Source organism: Scardinius erythrophthalmus, assembly GCF_964197995.2.
Source record: "Scardinius erythrophthalmus genome assembly, chromosome: 10".
Lineage (NCBI taxonomy): Eukaryota > Metazoa > Chordata > Actinopteri > Cypriniformes > Leuciscidae > Scardinius > Scardinius erythrophthalmus.
Genome location: NC_138230.1, coordinates 20,451,472 through 20,470,404, shown reverse-complemented (window position 1 = coordinate 20,470,404; position 18,933 = coordinate 20,451,472). Strand labels below are relative to the sequence as shown.

Sequence of the window (18,933 nt, the reverse complement as noted above, 5' to 3'; positions counted from 1 at the left end):
GAAGAGAAAGAAGAAGACGTTTCTTGATCCATCTTTGTCCATACTCCGTTCCAATCGGTGGCGGTAATGCACCGAAAGCTGGTTTGCCAGCCAACCGCTATGAAACATTGGAATAAGAAGACTGCACGTTCTCTTTCGTCTCGGAGTGGTGAGGTGTTCGGGAGCAGAGACTTGTAAGTGAGAAATAACGCTTGGTTTTTACGGAAAATGTTGGCCTAAATGACCTTTCACTGTATAATGTACTTCTCTCACAATATTTCGCACACATTAATCGAACACGGCTCTCTGTTCGATGGGCTAACTATTGAAATATGGTGAAAAGTCTAATCTTTTCACGTGGTCTTAAAATTTGGAACACGGACCGCGATACGACCTAATGTGTTAACTAAACTTTAAGGCTATTCGCTTTATATGAAATAGCCTAATGCTAAATATGATATGATTCAGCATGATTTATGTGCACTCCTGACACAAAAATAATAAATTACTGTCGCATGTGCCAATACGCGGGATTCACTTAAAATATGTTTAAAAGTTACTTTTAGTTATAAAATAAAACTGCCTTTTAGTATATGGCCCAATGACGTGACGTGCAATTTTGATGTCCAAACCCCTTTATGAAGTCAAAATAAGGAAATGTTTAATAAAAAGCACATTTATTGAATCTATTGATCTCTGTTTATCAAATGATATGAACATATATTGAGGGTATTACAAAGTGTAAGAATTATTAGACATTATAGTCTCATAATGTCATACCGGATAACTGTCCGGACCTTAGAGTGACATACAAAAAAGCCAAACAAACTGTAAAAAATCTAATAAACCCTAACATCTCTGCCACAGGCATTATTATATGAGTCTTGACAACAATATATTTAAATATTACAAAGAATATGACATCCAGTTGATTGTTATGCTTTGGAGCATTCTGTCCCAAAACTGGCTTTCAGCCAATGTCATACGGGATAACAAGCAAACTGGAGCAATTTTATTGTGAATTTTATTTTGACACGTTGTGAGACAGCATGTTACACAATCAGGAAGTCCCTGAAGGACCCCCAAACAATTGTGAAAGGTAAATATGTCTTTCATAAAATGTTTAACTTACCCTTTTTCCTCACTAGCACACTATGTAGTAAAATCCTGTGTCATATGGGATAACGCTAAAATAACATATATAATGTGGATTTTATGTAAATATGTTTATTTAGCATGAAATTACATATTTGGAAGTTGAAGGTAAAGGTTGCAGATTTCTAAAGGTAGCCAAAAATACTGCCTGATTAAGATTTAAACTGAGTTTTGTCATACTGGATAACAATTTTGTCATATAGGATAACAGTTATTTTCTGTAACTACCCATAACGTCGTCCGTTATCTTGGATGACATGTGTTTGACAATATATTCTTATACAGTTTTCAGCTTTATTTGTATATTTCATATAATTTCATATATAATTTCATATAATTTCCATTCAAATTGTGATATTAACATATTAACATTGTTTAGTTGAATATTAGCAAATTATATAATTCATAATAATATTCAATTACAATTACATTTAATTATTGTCCAACCTGTCATATTGGGGAATCCGCCCCTTTAAGAACAGGCCATCCACTCTAATAAATGATGTTCAGTGAAATTAGTGAAGATCGCCTATTTAACCCTTTACATTATTTATGAATATTGATGTAGAGTGACTATGATCATCAATAAAATGGTTCAAGATACTTTTCAGTACTAAATTAAAACTAATGTTGAAAAGTTGTGCTGTTTTGATATTCATAAACATGAAAAAATTGTTTAAATGTATTTGTATACTTGCCAAATCTGGGAAGAAACCACACTGAGTTTGTGTGTAACAGTTTACACACTGAAAACCACATCTGCATTTCTTTACAGTGGAGCCTAATTAATTTCCTTGGAAAAACATTGCATAACATAAACATTAATTATTTATGAACATTATTATGTGTAAGTGTTGTAAAAATGACAATTCAAGTGTTAACTCATATGGTGTCATACCGAGTAACAATTTAAGTCAGGCGGGATAACGCTGTTTTTTTCCATTGAAATGCATAATTTCACTTCATGGAGTTGAGGAAACAATAATAACATGTTACCAAGTCCTGTAAAACATTTTCAGACATTTTGCATTTTAAATCACATTGCAGTGTTAAAATGTGGGTAAAGAACTTGAACAAGTAGGGTCACGTTTAAAGAAATCACAATATAATGAGAATAAAAAAGTTGTGCAATTTTTTTTTTCTGAGCTCTAAATATTGTTTACTGCATCACTTTATATATTCATTAAGTATTATTGATTTGAAAAGTTTTAATATCATAATATTTAGAAAATGCATTAACGTTATCCCGTATGACATTTTGACTGGTGTTGTCACATGATTCTCAGTTAAACCGCTTAAAATACATTGTTTAAAACTGAGATTTTAGTAATAAGTAAAAAACATCCCCATAAAGATAACTACTTTGATGTGCAGTTTTAACCTATTTGAATTTTTTATCAGTTGAAAACCTTATTTGTCACTGGCCCATAAATATACATGCAGGGCTCTGCAATTATTGTTTAGCACTTGTACGCATTTACACTGAACAAACAAATTGCATAGGACATAGGCTAAATGCTATGAGATTAATGTTATACATAAATTGGAATATAGAAATGATAAAAATAGAATGATACTTTAGAATGATCACTGCAGGAGTCATCAAGCAGCACTTTTGTTTTGAATAAACAACCTCTAATAGCGAAAAATGACACTGTGCCTTAAGCATGTTTCTGTTGTTGTACAAAGTTTCTTAGACTTGAGGTTTGAAATAGAATTGAACTTCTAACCAGGTGTGATGCTGTAGTGACTCATTTCTTTCCCTTGGATTCCCTTGGATCAAATAGTTATTTCTTCTCCTCATTTAGGATTACATCACTGTTAGAGAAGTATACCAAGTACCTTCCCCATTCTGGCTGTCACTACTCGCATGTTTCTATAAGGCCTGATGCCCCATAGTGGGGCAAATGACAAACTCTGATGATGCGCAACCCTGATAACGGTAGCTGTTGACCGTACGCATCAAGAATGCATTCCAGATCATCTAACTCTACAGGAGAGGTGGGTATGTTGACAGACTGAAGGCAGTTTTTTAAGATATAAATTAAACTAACTCTTTGAAAAGTTGTCTAAAGGGCGAGACTAGAGTCACATCCGATATTGTTCATTGTCTTGGTGTGCTATAGTACTCGCAGAGTAACTCTCTGCTTATTCATTGGCTGCTGCTTTCCATTGCCCAGCCAATCACCAGCTCAGAAACATGCTAATGTTGTGGCATTTGTCTGTTTTTGTACAAAGTTTCTTAGACTTGAGACTTGAAATAGAATTGAACTTTAACCAGGTGTGATGCTGCAAGTTTTTAGCAGCAGTCATTTGCAGTTTTGGTTAATAGGTGGTTTGCAGTCAAGTGATTGTGATGACGCGCAACATTCAAATGGAGGGCAGGAAGTAAAGAGCGGAATGGACGAGATGGAGGAAAGTCTGTACTGTACTACTTTAGATGATATTACAAGAGAAAGATATAGGCCTAGACAAAAAATCTAAACATATGTTGGATGTGATCCTTGCGTTATGAAGAGGAGAGATTTTTCAACTGAATTGAAAGATTTGCCTGTCATCGAGGCTGTCATTCTTTTTTGTCCCGTGGATTAATCCGTAACGTTAAACCTAATAACTATTCAACGCTGCGGCGCTTCTCGACGTTACTTTTACGGCTGTTTACTTTACGTTATTAGGTTAACCATTCTCAAAGGTCTGCCGAAACACCACTAAAGCACTGAAGGCAGCACCCTCAAAACTAGAGCCCGACCGATATATCGGCGGGCCAATATTATCGGCCGATATTAGGCATTTTCCTAACTATCGGTATCGGCATTTATAACGTCCGATAAATTAATATTTAAAAAAAATGCAGTGTGCAGTGATTTATGTAAGGATGGCGCTGCCAATAAAGCACCTAAAAGCTGTTACAAAGAACTGGCAAAAGTGGCAAAAAAATAACAGCCATGTCCGGTGTAGACACAGTGTTAAAACTCATTCTGCTACGTTACAACATCAAGCAATATTCCAATAATTTATGTAATTATAACACTTTATATAGGACCATTTTGCATTAAAAGTAGCCAGATCGACACGCGAGACACGACACGTTCAGAATTAATACACTTTTAGTAAACTACAGAACAGCGCGAGGGGAAGCGGTTAGTGATATAAAACGCACACACACAGGTCTGTTAAATTAAGCAATACTTTTAAGGTAGTCTAATATTTTTCTGACTTACAAAATTACTGACACAGTAAAGGGTAGATTTAAATAAAGAAAAACGAAATTTAAATAAAGAAAAACGAAATTTAAATAAAGAAAAACGAAATTTAAATAAAGAAACGAAATTTAAATAAAGAAATTGAACGAAATTTAAATAAAGAAATTGAACGAAATTTAAATAAAGAAATTGAACGAAATTTAAATAAAGAAATTGAACGAAATTTAAATAAAGAAATAAAACGAAATTTAAATAAAGAAAAACAAAATTTAAATAAAGAAAAAACTAAATTTAAATAAAGAAAAAAATAAATTTAAATAAAGAAAAACGAAATTTAAATAAAGAAAAACTAAATTAAGTTAAATTAAAAAACGAGATTAATTTAGATTGATAATAACGGGTAAAAAGGCTAATACATTTTGTTTCTATTATTTTATTTTCCACAATGTCAAAGCAACACAGCTTAATCCAAAACACAAGCTCAGACATGCACTTCGTCCATACAAACTCCGCTGTTCTGCGCTCTTACCAGAGAAGAGTCCCGTTGCTGGAACACTTGCGCGTCGGTTCTATTTCTAGCATGGACGCGTTTTCCGCGTGGCTTGAGCCGCGCCTGAGAGCAGGCAGTGTGCAAACTCCAACCTGTTAACATGGGAGCCGAAATAAAAACGGCCATGCCACGCAGTCAGTGTGTCGCCGGCCTTATTCAAGCGCGAATGAGAACCGTTTTGCGGGGGATCCCAGATGTGAAAAAAAAAAAAATTTGAATGTCAAATTTTCAAATCGAATACCAACCCACCGAACGAATATTCGAATATTCGAGGCCAGCACTATAGCCTAGTTTCACGTTTAGTACATTTTGCTTACTACTTATTTAAAATAGTATAAAACTACTGTACATATGTAATTATAAACGTTTTCATTATGATATTATTAATTTTACTTTACTAAAAAGATCTGAGTTCTTCCTCCACTGGTAGATATTAGAGAAATTAAGATTAAAAATAGAAGATAAGGTTTTGTCAGTGACACTTTTGATATATTTATTGATACAAGTTATGTTTTAAATAACGTGACTAAATTAAAAGACAAAGTCGTTAGTGAAGATTATGCAACAGTATTTAGAATATAATATAATATAAAATACAATACAAACTAGTTTGGTTACAGCTCAAATTCTCATTCTATCATTCACCCTGCCTCCATTACATATCTTTGTCACACAAGTGTTTAATCACCACATTTGAGTTATCATTGCAAAACGTTTATATATTTATTCTGTTTACTGTGTATTCTATATACAGTACCCATCAAAAGTTTGTACACACCAATTGGAAAGTGTGTCCAAACTTACTGTACTATAATACACATAAATAGTATTGCTACTGTATTATAATATACACATAAATAATATCGGCCGATATACCGGTATCTGGCTTTTTTTTAATCGGTATCGGCATCGGCGCCCAAAAATCCATATCGGTCGGGCTCTACTCAAAAAACTTTGTAGGTAGCTTTGCTAACGTTACGCGTTTGTCTTCAGTTACAGGGGTAACTTACAAACTCAAAGAAAAGAAGAAACAATTACTTTGACTTTACAAAGTTCGGAAACTGGTACGTTACACAAACATAGCCACATAAGTTGCATTAACTCACCTTTGATGAAGTGATCACTGCACACACGGGCATTTTCCGATTCAGCTCCTCCCGACCGCAGACGTAGGTTTGCAAGCCATTTTTCTGGCGTTTTTCTGTCAATTTCTTGCATTTTTCCCCCTTATGAACAACAACTTTTGGTACACGATAAAAACTCCTCATGGTTTCTCGGCTTGATCGATTTGAGAAACCATAAACGATGCAAAACATAAGCATTTTGAGTTTGTTATAGTGCTTCCTAAATGTAGCAAATCACTTCCTGCCCTCCATCTGCATTTCGCGCCATGGCAACGCAGTAACGTGACGTCATATGCAAACAACCTATTACACCAAAAAAATACTGGCTTTGAAACAATTTTCACAGAAATTTAGCAAAAAATGGCAAATTTTTTACTGTGTAGGATAAAAATGCTTGGATTATTATTATTTTTTTTTTGGTGGTGACCATTTTGTCATGTCACACCTGGTTAGGACACTTAAGTTTCTCTGTGTTTTTCTGAGCCTTGCTTTGTTGTCTATAGCGACTCTCATTTCTTCCTTTGATCATATAGTTATTTCTTCTCCTCATTTAGGATTACATCACTGTTAAAGAAGTGTACCAAGTACCTTCCCCATTCTGGCTGTCACTACTCACACGTTTCTATAAGACCTGGTGCCCTATAGTGGGGCAGATGACAGACTCTGATGCGCAACCCTTATGACGGTAGCTGTTGAGCGTACGCATCAAGAATGCATTCCAACTCCTTTCAGGAGAGGTGGGTATGTTGACAGACAGGCAGTTGTTCATTTTTTCATATACAAATTAAACTTACTTTTTGAAGAGTTATGTTTAAAGAGCGAGACTAGAGTCACATCCTGATGTTGCTCATTGTCCTGGTGTGCTATAGTACTCGCAGAGTAACTCTCTGCTTATTCATTGGCTGCTGCTTTCAATTGCCCAGCCAATCACCAGCTCAGAAACAAATTCTCCAACTTTTTTTGGTCCTTGTTACTGTTGCAGTTGTTCACTGGTTGATCAATTGTAATGTGTTGTTGCCCCTTTCAAACTACAGATGTTGGTAAAAACGATCATTAATTGCATCCCCCGTGCTGTTCAGGAGGCAGGCTGTAGATGCATCTTCCCTTCAGAGTCAACCAGGTATAAACAACTATTACATAGAAATGGAATACCTGTTCACTTTTGAAAAGAATACAGTAATACAGGGAATTCTTAGTGTTCATTTGTCACCAGTATCAGGTGGTTTGTTGCTGAATGAAAGAATAATGCAGTCATTAAAGCAAACCGTAATAAAATGTGTAGGGATGCTCCGATCAGGATTTTTGCAGCCGATACCGATTAACGATTTCTTGTCATGGTGATCGGCCGATACCGATGCTTAATATACTTAATATAAGACAAATACAAACAAAATGGAACAGTCTGATGCAGCCCACAATGTTTTTTGTTTTTTAAACATTGTCCAGTAGTAAACTTTGGAGGACAAAATAAACATTTAATCACCTAAAATGGAGAAGTTTGATGTAACTTGAGCATTGTCCAATGCAAGTCTGAGCAGGACAAAATAAAAAAAAAAAAAAAAATTGTAAACTCCTAAAAGAACAAATTTGAGTAGTTTGATGTAACTCATTAGTAGGGATTAGGGCTGAACGATTAATCGCACTTTCCATGTAATCGCACTTAAATCGAGATGGCTTATCGCGATTTTAAAATCGCAAAGGCTGCTTTTTTTTTTCTTTTTTTTTATGCGCAGTTTGTCTTGATGTACGGCTCTGTAAACGCTGCTCCATCTGAAAGCACTGTGAGTTTGAGTCACTTATAACGTGCATTTGAAAAAACAACACGCGTCAAACATCTTTCCAAAACATGAAGCATTTATGAACCTCGTCCAACAACAGACAACATTTAATAACATGCATTTACTCCAAACTCACTTCATAACAACAGTTGAGCTCCTCCTTCTGTGAGATGATGTGCCTTCTTACACAGAATAAGGCAGTCGTGTATTTATAAGTCATGTTTAATCAAAGCGTTTCAATGTCCTGTTTATTCAGCTACAGCGATAGGTGTTTCCTGGAATGATGCGCATAATTGTACTTCTGCGGCGGGGCATATTTATCGTGTTCGCGTGAGAGCGCCCTCTGGCGTTCAAATGGGGCAGTATTTACTACCAATCAGCCGCACTCCACTGACAAGCTGCACATAAGATGATCGCAAATCGCGTGCGGTTTTGTTGTGATTAATCGTTCAACCCTAGTAGGGATGGGCATTTCAAGCAAAAATAATATTCGAAAATCGCTGGGTATTATTCGACTATTATTCGAAAATCACACCTCTCCCCCATACACGCACACATGCATGTATAGGCTACATGCATGTATAGGTGTGACGTTTAAATATAACTTAAACTTAAATATACACTCCCTGACAAAAGTCTTGTCGCCTGTCCAAGTTGTAGGAACAATAGATAATAACTTGACTTCTAGTTGATCATTTGGAATCAGAAGTGGCTTATATGAAAGGCAAAGGCCTCTAGATTACGCTTATTTTACCAAAATAAAATTTTATCATGCCTTGATTTTTAATTAATTAGGACAGAAAGGTCAGACTTTGCTTAGACAAAAGTCTTGTCACTTAACAGAAATAATTTACAGTACAGAACATAAAGTCATGGTGCAGTGGAAAAATAATTAGTGTATGACTCCCATGAGCTTGGAGGACTGCATCCATACGTCTCGGCAATGACTCAAATAACTTTATTAATAAAGTCATCTGGAATGGCAAAGAAAGCATTCTTGCAGGACTCCCAGAGTTCATCAAGATTCTTTGGTTTCATCTTAAATGCCTCCTCCTTCATCTTACCCCAGACATGCTCAATAATGTTCATGTCTGGTGACTGGGCCGGCCAATCCTGGAGCACCTTGACCTTCTTTGCTTTCAGGAACTTTGACGTGGAGGCTGAAGTATGAGAAGGAGCGCCATCCTGCTGAAGAATTTGCCCTCTCCTGTGGTTTGGAATGTAATGGGCAGCAAGAATGTCTTGATATCTCAGGCTGTTGATGTTGCCATCCACTCTGCAGATCTCTCGCACGTCCCCATACTGAATGTAACCCCAAACCATGATTTTTCCTCCACCAAACTTGACTGTTTTCTGTGTGAATCTTGGGTCCATGCGGGTTCCAATAGGTCTTCTGCAGTATTTGCGACGATTGGGATGCAGTTCAATAGATGATTCATTGGAAAAATCAACCTTCTGCCACTTTTCCACAGTGCATCCTACCTGCAAGCTGTGGGCCTTGGCAAATGCAACACGATTTTTTAGTTCTTCTGTTTAATGCTGGTTTCTGAGCACTAATTCGACCATTGAGACCACTGCGTGAGAGAATTCGACAAACTGTTCTTGTAGATACAGGGGCTTCTGGTGACCAGTTGTTATGTAGCTCTGCTGCAGTTGAAAAAGGGCTGGCGAACCAACAAACGGTCCTCTTGAACAGTTGTCTTACGGGGTCTGCCTGACCTGGGCCTGTCATGAACTTCACCAGTTTCTTCAAATCTTTTTCTTATCCTCTCCACTTGACGTTTAGATACATTAAAGATGTCTGCCACCTCAGCAGGAGACTTGATCTTCAGGCTCTTGATGATCAGCACTTTGGTCTGTGGTAGAATCTTTGGCATGCTGTCAGAGGTCAGGATGCATTTCAAATGAAGGTTGGGTGTGCTGGGGTTCTTCTACACACCTGGGAATGTGTTAATTACAGTATTTGTCACAGGTGACGCTCTAATCTGTGATTAGTTGAATCCTTTAACGATGTGACAAGACTTTTATCTAAGCAAAGTCTGACCTTTCTGTCCTAATTAAATTAAAAATCAAGCCATGATAAGATTTTAGTTTGGTAAAATAAGCGTAATCTAGAGGCCTTTGCCTTTCATATAAGCCACTTCTGATTCCAAATGATCAACTAGAAGTCAAGTTATCTATTGTTCTTACAACTTGGACAGGCGACAAGACTTTTGTCAGGGAGTGTAGGCTAGGTTTCATATTTGTTTTATATAATATAATGTTCTTTTTTTAATTTCATCTGTTGATTATATGAAAAAGGAACCACATGAGATGGGTACAATAGGATCATAAGATGCCCCAATATATCAGGAGACATTTGGAGTGGGTCAGACATGATTTTGTGCACTTAAAGGGATAGTTCAGGATTTTAGACATGAATCTCTATAGCTTCCCCATAAGCAGTGTGGTGCATTGACCATGACTTACCCCCGACAGCGTCCTGTGAGCCGAGCTCCGGTCCAGTTTTGGTCAAGATGAAATTAGTCCGGCAAGTTTGCTGGGGTCACGGCAATAAAGCTTTTTTCTTCTCAAATCAATATGTGTTCAAAAGAGTGATATATTTGCAGCACAAAACCGCTGTCTATGGAGAGGTCAGACCTCGTAATGGCTTGGCACTATTTTCTTCCCCGTCATATCACTGCGCGCTGCCGCTACCTACAGCCAGCTGGGAGCCGCGCACGTGTCACTTTGTTTACAGCTCGTAAAGAGAACGATAACATGTCTGACTACAGCAGCGACGATGACAACATTGACTTCGACACACAGCCAAAAGGATATCTTTACGAACCTGAATACACAGATGACGAGTTACGCCAGATGGAGTTAGAAAGGCAACATCTGCCACAGGAAATCTTTGAAATGTGTGAGGAGAAAGCGCCACATCTTTGTTTGTACAGTCCGGATAGTCACAAGTCCGCACCATTTTCTACAAAGCTTGTACAAACTGATCGCTCTTGGTGAGTAGCTATGTTAGCTCGTTCGTGTAGCTGTTCTGAGCACGTAAACACTGCTGTAAACACTGCCGAACAACTGAAAAAGTGGTGTGCGCCTGCGCAGCTCGCAGCTGGCTGTAGGTAGCGGCAGCGCGCAGTGATATGACAGGGGAGAAAATAGTGGCAAGCCATTACGAGGTCTGACCTCTCCATAGACAACGTTTTAGTGACGCAAATATATCACTCTTTTGAACACATATTGATTTGAGAAGAAAAAAGCTTTATTGCCGTGACCCCAGCAATCTTGCCGGACTAATTTCATCTTGACCAAAACTGGACCGGAGCTCGGCTCACAGGACGCTGTCGGGGGTAAGTCATGGTCAATGCACCACACTGCTTATGGGGAAGCTATAGAGATTCGTCTAAAATCCTGAACTATCCCTTTAAGTTTTGTTTTGTAGAAAGCCATTTATTAAAGTGAATTTCGTTTTGTAAAAAGTGTATCTTAATTTCAATCAATGTTTCATCAACCAATTGCCTGGATTTAATAAATAAGCAAATATAGAATACAATATAATCAGGACACGGAGGCGCCGGCATGTGAACTGGAACGCGTCTCATAAATGAATTGAAACTCCGCGTATAAGCTACTTGCCTCACAGAGGCAATAACGTATAGAAAGCTTAATGTCTATTTAAAAAAATTAATCAAATCGATAAAAAATGGCCTACTCTCTGCTTATGTAGGCTAATCCGTATGAAGTGTGCATTTCTCTCTATAGGCGCGTTCACTAGGCTACATTTGAAGATGGCGAGTCAGCATCGCCAACTGTATCTTTGCAGCCAGAAAACGCTAGTTTATTAAAGGTGCTCTAAGCGATGTCACACGTTTTTTAGTCCAAAACATTTTTTGTCACATACAGCAAACATCTCCTCACCATCCGCTAGCTGCCTGTCCCCTGAACACACTGTAAAAAAACGCAGTCGTGCACGCTGCACGGGCAGCCCAACTTATTTCACATATTTTCTAACCAGCATGTCACAAAGGGCATTCTGAGCGAGCGGCGCTGTGTAGACTGAGCGAGCACAGCATACTCTTCATAATGGCGCTCTCGCTCTGGAGGACAGTGCTCCACCTAGGGTTGGGTATCGTTTCATTTTTAGCGATTCCGATTCTGCTTATCGAATCCGGTTCTTATCGATTCTTGTTTCCGATTCCAATATTTTTTGGAGGGAGAAAAAAGGGCAAATATTTGAAGAATAAATAGTTCTACCTTTTATTCTTGCCAATTTTAAGCAATAACCAATAAAATGGCTAAAGTGAAAGGAGTCTCTTCATATAAAGGTGTTGATTACATTATTACTCCAGTAGGTGGCAAAAATCGACTTGAATTATTTATTCAAGAAGACTCGAGATTCGTTAAAAAATGGTGAATCATTCATTAAACAAGTATTTGAGACACTGAATTAATTAGTGTTTGAATTAATTATTCAAACGAGTTTTTTAAAAATAGACTATTAGACTAAACATTTTATTCTGAGTAGTTGTCTGATGTATGTAATCGTGATCTCCATTTTAAACAAAATAAAAATGATTGTTTGATTTTAAGCCACATAGATTCCTGAATTAAGGACCGTTCACATATTGCGTCTAAAAATGCTTGGAAAAGCACGGCTGCGCCGCATTCTCCTTTCCACAAGCGCTTGCGCTCCCGTGGCGTCTGTCGTTGCTGTGCAGCCATGAACTGCGCTCTCCATGATGACGACGAAGAAGTATCAGCAAAGGATTAATTCATTTATAGCCCTTGCATTAGCTTTACTAGGCTACTAGATATATTTATGGAGATGAGAAATAAAAAGCCGCCCTGTTCAGCTATGATCAGCTGTTCGGCCGAGCTTTCGATGTTACAGAAAGGTCGGTTGTTTTTTGTCACATGACCTTTGACCGCTTCTATTATAAACGCGCTTGCCGCGAATAACGAATTTGCAACTGTCCCAAAGTCAGGAATCGATAAGAGGAATCGGAATGCGTGCGTCTTATCGAATACCAGGTTTTTGGAAATTTGTTACCGGTTCTAAAATGGAACCGGTTCTCGATACCCAACCCTAGCTCCACTACGTGAGATTTCTTTGAAACATACACAGCAAATTGCTAATTTGTTTCCTTGTTTCTTGACACAGTAATTACACACCGGCGATGACATGATTGCGTCGCCAAATCATTTAAGTCCCCACGCATCATGTACCTCCTCACGTTTTGACGTCATCAAATTGTGATCAGTTTGTGAGGTCGCCCAAATTTAGTGAGTGCCGATCAAGTCATAAAATGTTTTTATCGGCCGATACCGATCTCCGGCCGATCGATTGGAGCATCCCTAAAAATGTGTGATCATAGGTGGAAAGAGAATGTAAAATATGTGGGCATTATTGTCATTTTGCACATCTATTCCAGTAGGGCTGCACGATTAATCGCAATTTCCATGTAATCGCACTTCAACCGATTTGGCTTATCCAGGGTTCCAGACTGCGACCAAAATGCGACCATTTTTTGAGAATGTGCGAGTTAAAATTTGATGTGGTCGCATTTGTGCGAGTGCATGGTCATGTACTACTCAGTTAAATTCACGCATGAATTTTCCTGCATTGAACTTGTTTTAGCGCCCGCCAAAGTCTTATTTGATCGGTGAGTAATGTAGATGAATGTGTTTAACTGAAAGAACGAGCAGAGAGAGAGAGACCCGGTCGCGCGCGCACTCTCTCTCTTCGGAGCCAGGCGAAAGTGTAAACAAGACTTCACCGTCTCCAAACTAAGCGCTGTCTTGCTCTCTCTCCCGCGCGCATATTAATCAAAATAAATCGACACGGTGGTAAAAGGTCGGAAGAGTTTCCGTGGAGCATTCGGAGATTTTTTTTTTTTTCTGAATTACCGCTGGTGTGAATTGTGCTAAATAAGTTGCCTTATCTTCTCTGAAAAGCATTCCGGACATTCAGCTAAAAAAAAAAACCTTTAATTAAACGAAAAAACCTATCCAGTGATGAAATGTTTTCTGTGTTGACACAAATCTTGGATGTGTCCATGTCCTAACTGCTGGGATAATCACACAACGCGCACGACACTAATGACTCCTTTGAACCGATTCATTTTAATGAATGGTTAAAACAACTGATCTTTCCAACACTGAACTCAGGAGACGTCTGAATCGGTGTATAACTAATCAGTAACACTTTACAATAAGGTTCTATTTATTACATAAATTACATAAAAAGTACAGTTTGCTTACTCAAGCTTAAGCGCGACCAAATCAGAAAGTTGGTAGCACCAGTGCAACCAGTGGAAAAGTTAGTCTGGAGCCCTGGGCTTATCGCGATTATGACATCGCAAAGGCTGCAATGATTATTATTTTTTTTTATATATATATATATGCGCCGGTTGTCATTGATTTACGGCTCTGTAAACGCTGCTCCATCTGAAAGCACTGAGTTTGAGTTACTTGTAACGTGCATTTGAAAAAGCAACACGCTTCAAACATCTTTCTAAACATGAGAGGCATTTATGAACCTCTTGTCCAACAAAAGAAAACATTTAATAACATGCCTTTACTCCAAACTTACTTCATAATGACAGTTGAGCATCCTTCTGTGAGATGATGTGGCTTCTTACACAGAATAAGGCAGTTGTGTTTATTAGGCATGTTTAATCAAAGCATTTGAATCTTGTTTATTCAGCTATAAATAGTATGATGGCCGATAGGGATTCCTGGAATGATGTACGTTATTGTACTTCTGCGGTGGGGCATATTTGGCGTGTCTGCGTGAGAGCACCCTCTGGCGTTCAGATGGAGCAGAATTTACTACCGATCAGCCATGCTGCACTGACAAGCTGCACATAAAATAATCAGAGCCTTTGCCAAATTGCGTGCGGTTTCATTGCGATTAATTGTGCAGCTCTATATTCCAGTGTTATCCCACTCTAAATTATACAGACTCCTGAAGCAATTTGATATTACACATTTAAGAGAATTTGTTTTTCAGTTGCTGTGTACTGGTGCTAGAGAAGCTGTTTTTAGGACCATCTACTGTGCAGTGTCTGGCCTATGAGCTGCCAGGTGAGTTGTTTTTACAGAAAAAATCCTGATCAAGAAGACGTCCCAGTGTTGCCCAGACCGGGGGTTCCCAAACTTTTACAAATTCAGGACCCACCTTAGACAAGTATAATCTATCTCAAGACCCACCAAAATATTAAAGATTAGTAAACAATTGACATTACTGTAAGCTTAATGTTAATCAAAAGTTGATATGACAGAAATCGAGCATTTAATAAAAAAGTACAACTGTAAAATTAATACTAATATTTACGTTTTGATTTCTTCATTTACAGATGTTAAAGAGTATATGAAATATGTCCATAACTTGAAAAACGCTCACTCCAGTCCGGAAATGAACTGTAGTCCGTGCTGCGTACAGGGATTAAAGTTCTCCGTCGCTACGACGGATTTCCGTTAATTGCAGCAAGTCCATGACGGATTTCCGTCATTGCGGGTTCCAGTCTGTCCTTAAAGTCTTAAATTCACTTTTCATAATTTTAAGGCCGTAAATAGGCTTTCATTTCTCAAATAGTGTAATAAATATCTTAATTTTAGTTTGAATAGGTCTTAAATTAAGGAAAGACGAGGTGTATTCACCCTGCTGAGGGGGATGTGATCAAAGCCTGGAGTGGAGCAAAAGCACGTTCCTCTCTCCACTCTAAGCACTCTGTAATCACTCCGCTCATAGTCCACTCCGGGTTTTCAATTACCGCTCACGGAAAGTGCATGTCAGGCTACAGCTGAGCGCTAAGGTAGAACTATATTTCAGTGACACACTTATAATGCAGGTAGGGCTGGGCGATATCGATATAAAAAATATATCGATATATTTTTTAAATGCGATATGGAATTAGACCATATCACATCGATATAGTTCAAATTTGCACTGTGATCCTTGCTCCCCGTGCCTCCGCTCCTCCTTTTCCACACTGCGTGCGTGTTTAGAGCATGTTATGTTATGAGAGGCGAATCATGACTACTTCAGAAAACCCAGCACAATAGGAGGATCTTTGTTGACATCTTTGTACGCATGCGCGAGTGGTTGTGTGGCAACAAATCAAACAGTATTGCGGGCTGTAAAGACGCGACGAGCACTTTCAAGAGAGTTAGCGGGCAAAATCCACAATATATAAGCACTTTAACATCTGAAGACCGGAGGAGGTTTGGAGAGAAGCTCAAAATTTGTATTGGTGACAAAATCGAAGTTATTCAAAGCCCATATGAGATCTCCGCTGACTGTGCGTGCAGCTCCCCAAACAGACGAGGCATTTATACTTGACGCAACTGTTTTGTTTTAGACTGAACACCAGACCATACAACTGATTTAGACGCGCAAACTGGGTGATGATGAGATGTACTAATATCCGTCTGCTCGGGCAGATTCGGCTCAAAGTCGTGCATCTGCGGATGCGCGCGCTGTTAAGCCGAATCTGCCCGAGCAGACGGATATTAGTTTTTTTATTACCTTCGCGCTCATGCGGACGCGTCGAGTATAAACAAGGTTTTAAAGCTCAGCCACTTGTTTTTTTTCATATTTTTTTGCAAGTGGAAGATCTTGGTTTACATTTGGACTTGGATGTGATCTTATAGGCTTGAAAAGGTTGGTGACCACTGCATAACGCAAACCCAGTCAAACGTTTGACTGCAGTATCTTCCATCCTATGCGCCTTATAATCCGGTGCGCCCTATATGAAAACAGTTATAAAATAGGTCATTCATTGAAGGTGCGCCTCTGCTTATAGTGCGGAAAATACGGTAGTCTGGGTGCTGTGGATCGCGGTTTGGGACACCTGAATCAGAACGCGAAAACATATGACTCGGTTGATTTGACTCGGTTTTATTATTTTTTATTTTATTCAATCTTCTATAAATACATAGTCACTAAGACTTAGGCGAGCCTCACAAACTCGATCAGTAACGTTAGGAATCCAGGCTTCGGAGCGTCCAGGTTCAATCGCCTAATTGCACGCAACCATTTCTTTCGTATTTCGCGATCTTTTTCGGAGGGAATTCGAAAAAACTTTTTATCAGGCCCCCAACGAGCCGTACAATCGACCACACAGCTAGAGTGAACCATCCTCTTCTCTAAATCCTCCTCCAAACGTGCAAAACAGTCAAATTACAGGTATCTAGCGGTGTTTCCTGCCACACGATTCCCGTGATGCAACGCGGCAAACATAAACAATGACGTCACAAAAGATCCGCCTATAGGAACTACCAGGCAGGCAGTGACATAAGTGTACACTGAAATAAAGTTTTTCACCTCAGAAAAACGAACTTTCTTGTCCTGTCAGTCGTTATCCTGTTCTCGTAGCGCACACTCAATTGCACGCGCAAATTCAGCGGCGCGCGCTGTATTGCTTCACTGATCAAGTGCAAAAGAAACTACGAGCATGCAACGCCGTTACGTTGTAAATTACACGAAATAAAAGTAATGCAGGTATGATTCTCATTCTGTTCACCAGTTTCCATGTTTCATTAACAGTTATCGTTAATATTGTGTATTCACCATGGTAACTGTCGTTTCCATATAACCCCAAAATGCCACTATTATTTTTTATATTTTTAAATGACTGTAGTGGCTCATACCAACATTGTATTAACAAAAACTAGTTTGGGACTGCTATTTAATAGCTTTAGCCTAGGCCTAATGTTTACAGTGCTATGCACAAGTTTAGACACCCATACTAAAGTTGACTAAAAAGAGGAATAAAAAATCATCTTTTGGAAACTGAACTTAATGCCTTAATTTGAAAAGTTAGGAAAAATCCAACCTTAAAGGACACCAATTTTCTTTGTGAATAAATAATGTATCGTAAATAAATAAATGTTCTTCCTTAAAATACAGGGTGCATAAGTTTGGACACCCCTATGTTAAATTCCCATAGAGGCAGGCAGATTTTTATTTTTAAAGGCCAGTTACTTCATGGATCCAGGATACTATGCATCCTGATAAAGTTCCCTTGGCCTTTGGAATTAAAATAGCCCCACATCATCACATAGCCTTCACCATACCTAGAGATTGGCATGGTTGTATTTCAGTTAGCCTATAGCTAGTTTGATTTGCATTGAGAGATGATCTTATGGAAAGTATCTCTAGGTATGGTGAATGCTATGTGATGATGTGGGGCTATTTTAATTCCAAAGGCCAAGGGAACTTTATCAGGATTCATAGTATCCTAAAAAATAAATTAAAAAAATACTTAAAAATAAAAATCTGCTTGCCTCTATGGGAATTTAACATAGGGGTGAAGAACATTTATTTATTTACGATACATTATTCATTCACAAAGAAAATTGGTGTCCTTAAAGGTTGGATTTTTCCTAATTTTTTAAATTAAGGCATTAAAGGTATAGCGGAGGATCTTTTTACTTCCGGGTGGATACCCTATACTATTGGTCCTCCTAATTGTCAATCATTCTGGTGAATCAATCAAACTTTTCAAAAAGTGGAGAGGGCGGGACTTATCTAAAATTCGGAAAGATCCTCCGCTATACCTTTAAGTTCAATTTCCAAAAGATGATTTTTTTATTCCTCTTTTTAGTCAACTTTAGCATGGGTGTCTAAACTTATGCATAGCACTGTATTTATTAGTACTAGTCTTTACTATTAGTCATATTCTTACAATTTATGTTAAGTAAAGGGGAAAAGTAACTTACTTGTGTGTTAAATTGTGTAAACGTGTTATAATTTGCATATATATATATATATATATATATATATATATATATATATATATATATATATATGCAAATTATTAATTATATTAGTATGTTCCATGCCTGGTTTTCATAGATTAAAATATAGCTTTTAAAATACGCCTACTGGCAATATTAAAGCGGTTTAAAACGTCTCCCCTTAAAACGCTATTGGTCTCGACTATTTAAAAAGTTAAAGGAATATGACTTGGCCTAAAAAAAAAAATTTCAGTCAGAAGAATTTTTTTCACTTTAATCCCTGTGCGTATGTTGTTAAACTCTTTGTGGTGTTAGGCGCAGAAAACGCTGTCATGCTACAGACTACACAATTACAATATATTAAGAAAATTAATTGCTTGTCTTCAGCTGATTCTAATTTGTATGTT

The 18,933-nt window shown here is 37.9% G+C and overlaps 1 protein-coding gene across 20 annotated transcripts in view; it reads left to right on the top strand.

Moving 5' to 3' along the window:
• LOC308697658 (uncharacterized protein) overlaps positions 1-18,933 on the top strand; it is a 79,847-nt gene continuing 60,914 nt past the window's right edge. For 11 of the 20 annotated variants that reach the window (XR_014030970.1, XR_014030971.1, XR_014030972.1 and 8 more), the window contains exons 1-5: positions 1-173; positions 2,943-3,135; positions 6,566-6,748; positions 7,046-7,131; positions 14,796-14,869. The gene's annotated coding sequence lies outside the window, so the exon portion shown is untranslated. Of the gene's footprint in view, positions 174-2,942; positions 3,140-6,565; positions 6,749-7,045; positions 7,132-14,795; positions 14,870-18,933 lie in introns of those variants that run through there. The other 9 variants (XR_014030974.1, XR_014030979.1, XM_081377051.1 and 6 more) reach the window with 6 other exon arrangements.